This window comes from Artibeus jamaicensis, unplaced genomic scaffold, assembly GCF_021234435.1.
Source record: "Artibeus jamaicensis isolate MK-2021 breed Jamaican fruit bat unplaced genomic scaffold, CSHL_Jam_final scaffold_1964, whole genome shotgun sequence".
NCBI lineage: Eukaryota > Metazoa > Chordata > Mammalia > Chiroptera > Phyllostomidae > Artibeus > Artibeus jamaicensis.
This window is the reverse complement of record NW_026522030.1, coordinates 60715756-60724811: the sequence shown is the minus strand read 5'-3', so window position 1 is coordinate 60724811 and position 9056 is coordinate 60715756. Positions and strand designations below refer to the sequence as shown.

Here is a 9056-nt window from a genome sequence, read left to right as displayed (position 1 = left end):
GCTTTTTATATAAACTCAATAGAGCAGAATAAAAAAGTAAAGTTCACTTTTTTCCCTGCATTCAAGGGTGAAAAGAGAAAAGGAAGTCAGATCCTATGTATACTTTAATATCCTGTATAATAGGTGGGTCACGATTAATGGAAATTACCAACTATATCTGAGTCAACTTCCTAAATTTCACATATGATACAACACCTCATTCAATCCTCACAGTGAGCATGTTAGGTAGTGAATAAGAGCACATGTCAAAATGGTGATGTCCATTGAGATATTTTATATACAGGAAGATGGCAGAGACCCAAGAGCCCTGAAACAGTGTTTGGTCCACAAGCAACTACCCCCAGTGCTGACACTGGGGAAACATAAACAGACAGTAAAGTGAAAAAAAAACCATGTTATTTCTAGAAAATGTTTGGCTTCACATTCCAGGATACAGAATATTCTCTAGGGTGACCTAAACTAGTCCCATGTAGAAAAGCATTTTGCTTACACAAGCTGCAGAGAAAGAACGAGCCAGAAAGAAAGTTTCTCTATAATCCTGGATTTTAACCGGCTTCACACCCTCCGAGGTTTTGCATCTATATCCAGCCTGGTTACCTCCACATTTAAAAGGCATGAAAAACTGCATAAGGAGTCAAAGATGTCTGGGCTTATATCCAGAGAGAATTGGGTACATCTCCGGCTTACATCTCCATCTTCTCAGAAGTACGAAGATCAATAGAGAGGGAAAAGATTGTGCCATTTCCAAGAAAGAAAACTTTTTACCTCCAGCCTCATAAAGAAAAGGATTACAAAAATGACCCTCCCTTATAAGCTAATTTTAACCTTTCCAATTATAAGTAAAATAAGTTCAAACATATTTTAGCCAAATATTTTGGGTTATTTTTATTTTTACTATAAGCAATGTAATCACTGGATGGCTGAAATTAAGAACATTTATAAATTCATTGGAAAGATACCCTGATATTATATAACTAAAACCCATGAAAAGATTGGACATTGCTGGTTTTCCGGTACCCCAGTACCTCACAAGGCTCTTCATGGTCATACTTCTACCGTTCACTCTTGAACATTTTCCTCTAAATCTATGGAATTCCCTGCAGAACTCCAAATGTTTGCTGTGCACTTTCAGCTATCACACTAGCCTTTGGCTTTCTCTCTTCTATTTTTTTGCCTTTACTAATCCCTATTTATATCTTAAGCATCAAGATGCTCACTACTGTGTCACTTATTCAGAAAGTTTTCTGTGACACTCCACCTCTAATGTCTTCTCCTTTGTGCCACGTCACAATGTACGTGCCTCTATTATAGAATAAACACCCATTTCAACAATAATGCAGACTAACCTATTATGTCATATATTCATATTTATCACTATTTATTATAATTTTCTGTTTATTTTTCTGTCTTTTTCCAGTAAGTTGTGATAAATTTGAATGCATTAACTATGTATCTTATATTTGGATTCCCAACAGCTTGTACATTACCTTGCCCAATAGATAAGCATTAAAATATTCAATATAAAGGAGTAGATTAATAAATAACACTCTATTTCTTGAGAAATCTATTACCTCAACTATTTCATTATAGATTGTTAGATGGAAATGGTGAGAACAAAAGAGAAATAAATTAGATAAAGGCAGCAAGATCTAGATGATATCAAAATTCATATGTAAAGACTTCCACCAAGATCACAACCAAGTTTAGAGTCAACTAAATATTAGCAACAGAAAACAAAGCCAGAACACAGAAAATTGAACTTTTCAGAAGTCTGATAACAACAAATTCTTCAGCCTGGCCGGTAAGAGGGGTGAAACCAGCAGCTGGAGGAGTGGCTTTGCACAGGAAAACTTGGTCAGAGGGACTCAGGTGTACAGAACCCAGGCGCAGGGTTGCAACGGGTAGAACGACCCAGCGAGCGACCTCGGGGAACCAGGGAGGGAGCAGGGCCGAGATTTGACTGTGGTCACGCATTTGGGAGCAGATAGACCAGACAGGGACCCAGCAGGCCCCAGCTGGAGTGGCAGCAGAGGGCGCCGCCATTTCCCTGCTCTGACCCCCGCCTCCACATACAGCGTCATAACCCAGCGACCTGGGAGTCCAGGCTCCGCTCCTCATACTTAACAGGTGCGAACAGACCAAAAATGGCTCAAGATATCAAAGCCCCAGAGCCTATAAATCTAAGTGATGAAGAAATAGCAAAACTCTCAGACGCACAGTTTAAAACACTGGTCATCAGGGTGCTCACAGATCTGGTTGATCATAGCCACAAATTAGAGAAACATATGAAGGCGAAACTAATTGAAATGAATGGAATAGCACAGGAAACCAATAGCGATGAAAAGGAAACTGGGACTCAAATCAATGGAGTGGACCAGAAGAAAGCAAATAATGGCCAAACAGAAAAGAGTGAAGAAGCAAGAATTCAAAAAAAATGAGGAGAGTCTTAGGAACCTCCAGGACATCTTTAAATGCTCCAACATCCAAATTATAGGGGTGCCAGAAGGGGGAAAGAAATGGCCACCAGTGGAAAACTTATATGAACAAATAATAAAGGAGAATTTCCCCAATCTGGCAAAGGAAATAGACTTCCAGGAAATCCAGGAAGCTCAGAGAGTCCCAAAGAAGTTGGACCCAAGAAGGAACACACCAAGGCACATCATAATTATATTAGCCAAGATTAAAATGAAGGAGAGAATCCTGGAAGCAGCAAGAGATAAGGGGACAGTCACCTACAAAGGAGTTCCCATCAGACTTGCAGCAGATTTCTCAAAAGAGACCTTACAGGCAAGAAGGGGCTGGAAAGAGGTATTCCAAGTCATGAAATCCAAGCACCTACAACCAAGATTGCTCTATCCAACAAAACTTTCATTTAGAGTGGAAGGACAGATAAAGTGCTTCTCAGATAAGATCAAATTCAAGGAGTTCATCATCACCAAGCCCTTATTATATGAAATGTTAAAGGGACTTATCTAAGAAAAAGAAGTTAAAGAAACATGAACAGTGAAAGGACAGCAAACTCACAGTTATTAACAACCACACCTAAAACGAAAGCAAACTAAAAGGACAGCTAGATCAGGAGTGGAAACATAGAAATGAAGACCACATGGAGGGTTAGCAACAGGGGAGTGGGAGGAGGAGAAGGGGGGAGAAGGTACAGAAAATAAGTAGCATAGATGGTAGATAGAAAATAGATGGGGGGGGCAAGAATAGTATGGGAAATATAGAATCTAAATAACTTGAGACACGTGGTCATAAACTAAAGAGGGGGTAATGGTGGGGATGGGGGGGTAGGGTGGAGGGGAATGAAGGGGGGAATAGAACAACTGTGATGGCATAATCAATAAAAAATAAAATTAAATTTAAAAAATTTATATGTAGCACCTCCAGCCTGATTCTGCCATTCTCTGAGGTACTGCCAACACTTGGCGCATTGTTCCCCATCCTCTCCTTGCAACAACAGCAACAACAACAAAAAAGAAAGCTGAAGAAGAAGCAAATGAGATAGAAGATGAGGTGGCTGTAGAAGAATTTCTGTCTCAAGAGGAGAGGTGTTAGAGATAAGGCAATGACCAAAAGAAGCAAATTCCTTTTCATATGAGGCATGACTATGACTGAAAAAAATTCCTGGAATTCAAATATGAGCAGTAAGTGGAAGCTACACTAACTCCTTCCCAAAATCAATCTGGAATTACAACTAAATTTTAGAGAAATCATCCAGAATAACCAACTGGACACTAGCTGGAGAAAAGCCTAATAACCATGGATAGGCAGAAGAAAGCACTTCACAACATTACTGGTAGGGAGCACAGAGAAGATGTGTGAATGCTCACTGGACTCCCACAGCTGGCAGCTGAAGAGGCTGGGGGTTCTCCCTGAGAAGTGTGACATTTAAATCCCCACGCTGGGTACCACAGCCTACAGAACTAGAGCTAGAAATGAACCCAGGTAACTCCCAGCTGTGAAAAGCAGCAGAGCTTCTGTCTGCTATGAAAAGAAGGCTGGAGACACATAAAATCTCTTAAAGGTCTAAAGTACAATATTTCATTTGCAGCCACTTACCATGGGCACTGGCAAAGGGAGGGCAGAGTGGACTAGAGACGCTTGAGATGAGTCTGGGGTTGGTGGCTCTGGGGAGAAAACTGAAGAAATGGCCACCAGGATCCCTATATGAAAACATTTCCCATACTTCATGAGCCATTACTCTCAGGTGGAGGGGAAGCAATACCCCAGCCTGAAAGAATTACTTATACCCCACCATGAGGTACATAAGCCAGACTGCTGGATGCAATTTGATTAGATTAACAACTGCTAGGTTCAGCTAATGATACTTTAACAACTAAGGTGGAAAATCAAAGCAGCCAAAATGAGAAGACCAAGAAAAACCTCAAATGACAGAACAAGTGAATTTTTCTGAAGCACTAGATGAAATGGAGAGAGGTAATTTATCAGATGGAGAGTTTAGAGTAATGATTATAAGGGCACTCAACAGCATGAAAACAGACATAGAAACCAAAAAAAAAAAGGACCAGTCAGAAATAAAGAATGAAATATCTGAAACAAATAATACAGTGGAAGGAATAAACAGTGGGTTAAATGAAGCAGAGGATAGAATCAGTGTTTTGGAAGACAAAGTAGAAAAAACAGCAGGCAGAGCAGCCAAAGGGGGAAAAATAATTTTTTAAATGAGGAGAGTTTAAAAAACAATTTGGACAACATGAATCATAACAACATCTGCATCATGGGAATACCAGAAAGAGAAGAGAGTGAGCAAGGGATTGAGAACCTATTTGAAGAAATAATGACTAAAACCTTCCCTAATCTGGTGAAGGAAAAAGTCACACAACCCCAGGAAACACAAAGAATCTCAAACAAATTGGACCCAAAAAGTCCTACACCAAGATACATCATAATTAAAATGATAAAGCTTGAAGATGAGGAGAGAAAGAGAAAGCAGGGAGTTATGTACCAGGAAGCACCAATTATACTGGCATCTGATCACTCAGCAGAAATATTTCAGGCTAGGAGGGAGTGGTGTGAAACATTCTCAGTGATGAAAAGCAAGGACCTACAACCCAGGCTACTTTACCCAGCAAGGGTAAAGGCTATCAAATAAATTGGAGAAATAAAGAGCTTCCTAGACAAGAAAAAGCTAAAGAAGTTTGTTAACACCAAACAAGTACTGCAAAAAATGTTAAAGGGCTTGATTTAAGAAGAAGGAGAGAGGAAAAAAAGAGAGGAAAACAGTTTAACAATAAAATAGCATTACATACCTATCTCTCAATAATCACCTAAATTCTCACACCAAAAGAAGATAGCCGAATGGGTAAGAAAATAAGACCCATATACTGCCTTCGAGAGACCCATCTCCGATCAAAAGATACACATAGACTATAAGTAAATAGTTGGAATAAGATATTTCATGGAAATGAAAAAGAAAAAAAAGCTGGGGTAGAAGCTTCTTCTTATATCTAACAAAATAGACTTTAAAACCAAGGTATAGTAAGAGACAAAGAAGGACACTACATAATGATAAAGGTAACAACACAACAAGAGGATATAACCCTACTAAGCCTTTACAAACCCAACATAGAAATACTGAAGTATGTAAAGCAAATCTTGATGGACATAAAGAGACAGATAGACAAAAATACAGTCATAGTTGGGGACTTCAATGGATAGATCTTCCAGGAAGAAAATCAGCAAGAAGACATCAGCCTTAAGTGGCAAACTAGATCAAATGGATTAAATTGATATCTTCAGGGCATTTCACCTCAAATCAGCAGAATATACATACTCTTCAAATACATGTGGAATGGTTTCTAGGATAGACCACATACTAGGACACAAACAAGTCTCAGTAAATTTAAGAAGATTGAAATCATATCAAGCATCTTCTCTGACCATAATGCTATGAAAGTAGAAATCAATCACAAAAACAAACAAACAACAACCAAAAAACCCTGAAAATCATGCAAAGACCTGGAAGCTAATTAACATGTTATTAAAACATTGAATGGGTAAATAGCAAGGTCAAGGAAGAAATTAAACTATCACTTAAAAAAAAAGAAAATGAGGACATAACAATCCAAAATCTGTGGGACACACGGAAAACAATCCCAAGAGAAAAATACATAGCATTATAGACTTGTCTTAAAAAAGTTTAAATAATCTAACTTTACACTTAAAGGTACTTGAAAAAGAACAGCAAACAAAACCCAAATTGAGTAGTAAGAAGGAAATAATAAAGATCAGAGCAGAAATAAATGTAATAGAGTCTAAAAAATCAAAAGATCAGTGATTCCAATAGGTGGTCCTTAAGAAAGATAAGCAAGATTGACAAACCTTTATCCAGACTTGCTAAGAAAAAATAGAAAGGACCCAAATAAACAAAACCAGAAATGAAAGAGGAGAAATAACAACTGACACCAAAGAAATACAAAAGATTTTAAGAAAATATTATGAACAACCAGATGCCAACAAACTTGGATGCACAATTTGGATGAAATGGATAAATTCCTAAAAATGTACTATCTCCCAAACTAAATCAGCAAGAATGAGAGAATCTCAATAGATAGATTAGACATAAGAAATTGAAGCAGCCATCAAAACACCCCCAACTAACAAAAATCCTGGACTGGATGGCTTCACAGGGGAATATTACAAAACATTTTGAGATGGACTAACTTCTCTCCTTCTCAAACTATTTCAAAAATTCAAGAGGAAGGTAGGCTCCCAAGTTCATTTTATAAGACCAGCATTATCCTAATTCTAAACCCAGATAAAGACACTACAAAAAAGAAAATTATAGTTCAACATCCCTGATGGACGTAGATGCAAATTACTCAGCAAAATATTACAAAACCAAATACAGCAATGCATCAAACATCATACACAATGATCGAGTAGGATTTATTCTGGGAAAGCAAGATTGGTACAAAATTTATAAATCAACAAATGTGATTTACCATGTAGACAAAATGAAGGATCAAAACCACATAATTATATTAATAGATGCAAAACAAGCATTTGATAAAATTCAGCACACATTTATGATCAAAATTCTCAGCAAAGTGGGAATAGAGGGAGCATACCTGAACATAATAAAGGCCATATATGACAAAACCACTGCCAGCATCATACTTAACAGCAAAAACTACAAGTGTTCCCCTTGAGATAGGGAACAAGACAGGGATGTTTTCTCTCACATCTCTTAACAACATAGTACTGAAATTCCTAGCCATGGCAATCAGACAAGAAGAAGAAATAAAAGGCATCCAAATTGGAAAGGAAGAAGTAAAATAATATTTATTTGCAGATGACATGGTAGTATACATACAGAACTGCAAATATTCCAACAAGAAACTACAAGGACTGATAAATGAATTCAGCAAAGTAGCAGGTTAAAAATTAATATCCATAAATCAGTTGCATTTTATATGCCAGTAATGAACTAAAAGGAAGGAAAACTCTAAAAATCCCATTTACAATTGCTTCAGAAAGAACAAAATACCTAGGAATAAATCTAACCAAGCGTGTAAAAGACCTGTACTCAGAAATTTATAAGACACTGAAGAAATTGAAAAAGATACAAATAAGTGGAAGTACATGGTGTGTTCGTGGATAGGAAGAATTAACACTATTAAAATGTACATATTACCCAAAGCAATCTATAGATTATATGCAATTTCTATCAAGAATCCGATGACATATTTTACAGAACCAGAACAAATATTTCAAAAATTTATAGGGAACCACAAAAGGTCCCCCATAGCAACAACAATCCTGAGAAAAAAGAATGAAGTTGGAGGAATCACACTACCTAATATGAAACTTTACTGTAAGTCCAAAGCCATCAAAACAGCATGGGAATGCCATAAAAACCGACATATAAATCAATGGAACAGAGTAGAGATCCCAGAAATAAACCCACACCTTGATACCCAACTAACATTTGACAGAGGAAATAAACACATACAATGGGCTAAAGAAAATTTATTCAATAAATAGGCTTGGGAAAATATACAGAAAAATGAAACTAGACCACTTTCTTAAACCACACGTGAAAGTAAATTCCAAATGGATTAATGACAAATGTTAGACCCAAAATCATAAAAATTATAAAAGAAAACATAGGTGGCAAATCTTGAACAGTTCTTTTAGCAATATTTTATCAGATATATCTCCCAAGGCAAGGGGAAAAAAAATGGGACTACATCAAACTAAAACATTTTTGTGCAGCAAAGGAAAATGTAAACAAAATAAAAAAACCAACAGAGAGAACATATTCATTGATACATATGATAAGGGGTTAATAGCCAAAGTGTATAAATGTATAAAACTTATAAAACTCAACCTCAAAAACAAACAAACAAGCAAAAACAGACCAATTAGACATTGGGCAAAGGCGCTGAATAGACACTTCTCCAAAGAGGCCATAGAAATGACAAATAGACACATGAAAAAATACTCAAAGTGGCTAATCATCAGAGAAATGCAAATGAAAACCACAATAAGATACCATCTCTCAACTCTCAGCATGACTATCATCAATAAATCAACAAAAAACAAATGCTGGTGAGGATGTAGAGAAGGAGGAATTCCTCTGCACTGTTGATAGGAATGAAGATTTGAGCAGCCACTGCGGAAAGCTGTATGGAGAAACCGCAAAAAAAATGGATCTGCCTTTTGACCCAGTGATCCCACCTCTGGGAATATATATAATATCTGCACAAGAAAACATAGCACTATTAAGTGTCTATTACACCCTATGGAAAATTTCAATCTTAGGTCACAGCGTAAAGAGCTCCTGGTTTTGGTCACATAAGCTCTCTTTGAAATGACCTACGGAATATATTGAAGAACCCAAAACACTAAACAAAAAGAATGCAAACACCCCTATATTCATTGCAGCATTGTTTACAATCACCAAGATATGAAAGCAGCCCACTGGTGCATCAGTAGACAAGTGGATAAAACAACTATGGGGCATTTACACAAAGGAATGCTACTTGACAGTAAAAAAGAAGAAAATCTTACCCTTAAAGCATGGATGG

General features: G+C 37.1%; 1 non-coding gene across 1 annotated transcript; it reads right to left on the bottom strand.

Moving 5' to 3' along the window:
* Positions 1-8719: 8719 nt before the first annotated feature.
* Positions 8720-8846, bottom strand: LOC119060085 (small nucleolar RNA SNORA25). Its single transcript, XR_005084519.2, has one exon. It is a non-coding gene; the product is annotated as a small nucleolar RNA SNORA25 (small nucleolar RNA).
* Between the last annotated feature and the right edge of the window lie 210 nt (positions 8847-9056).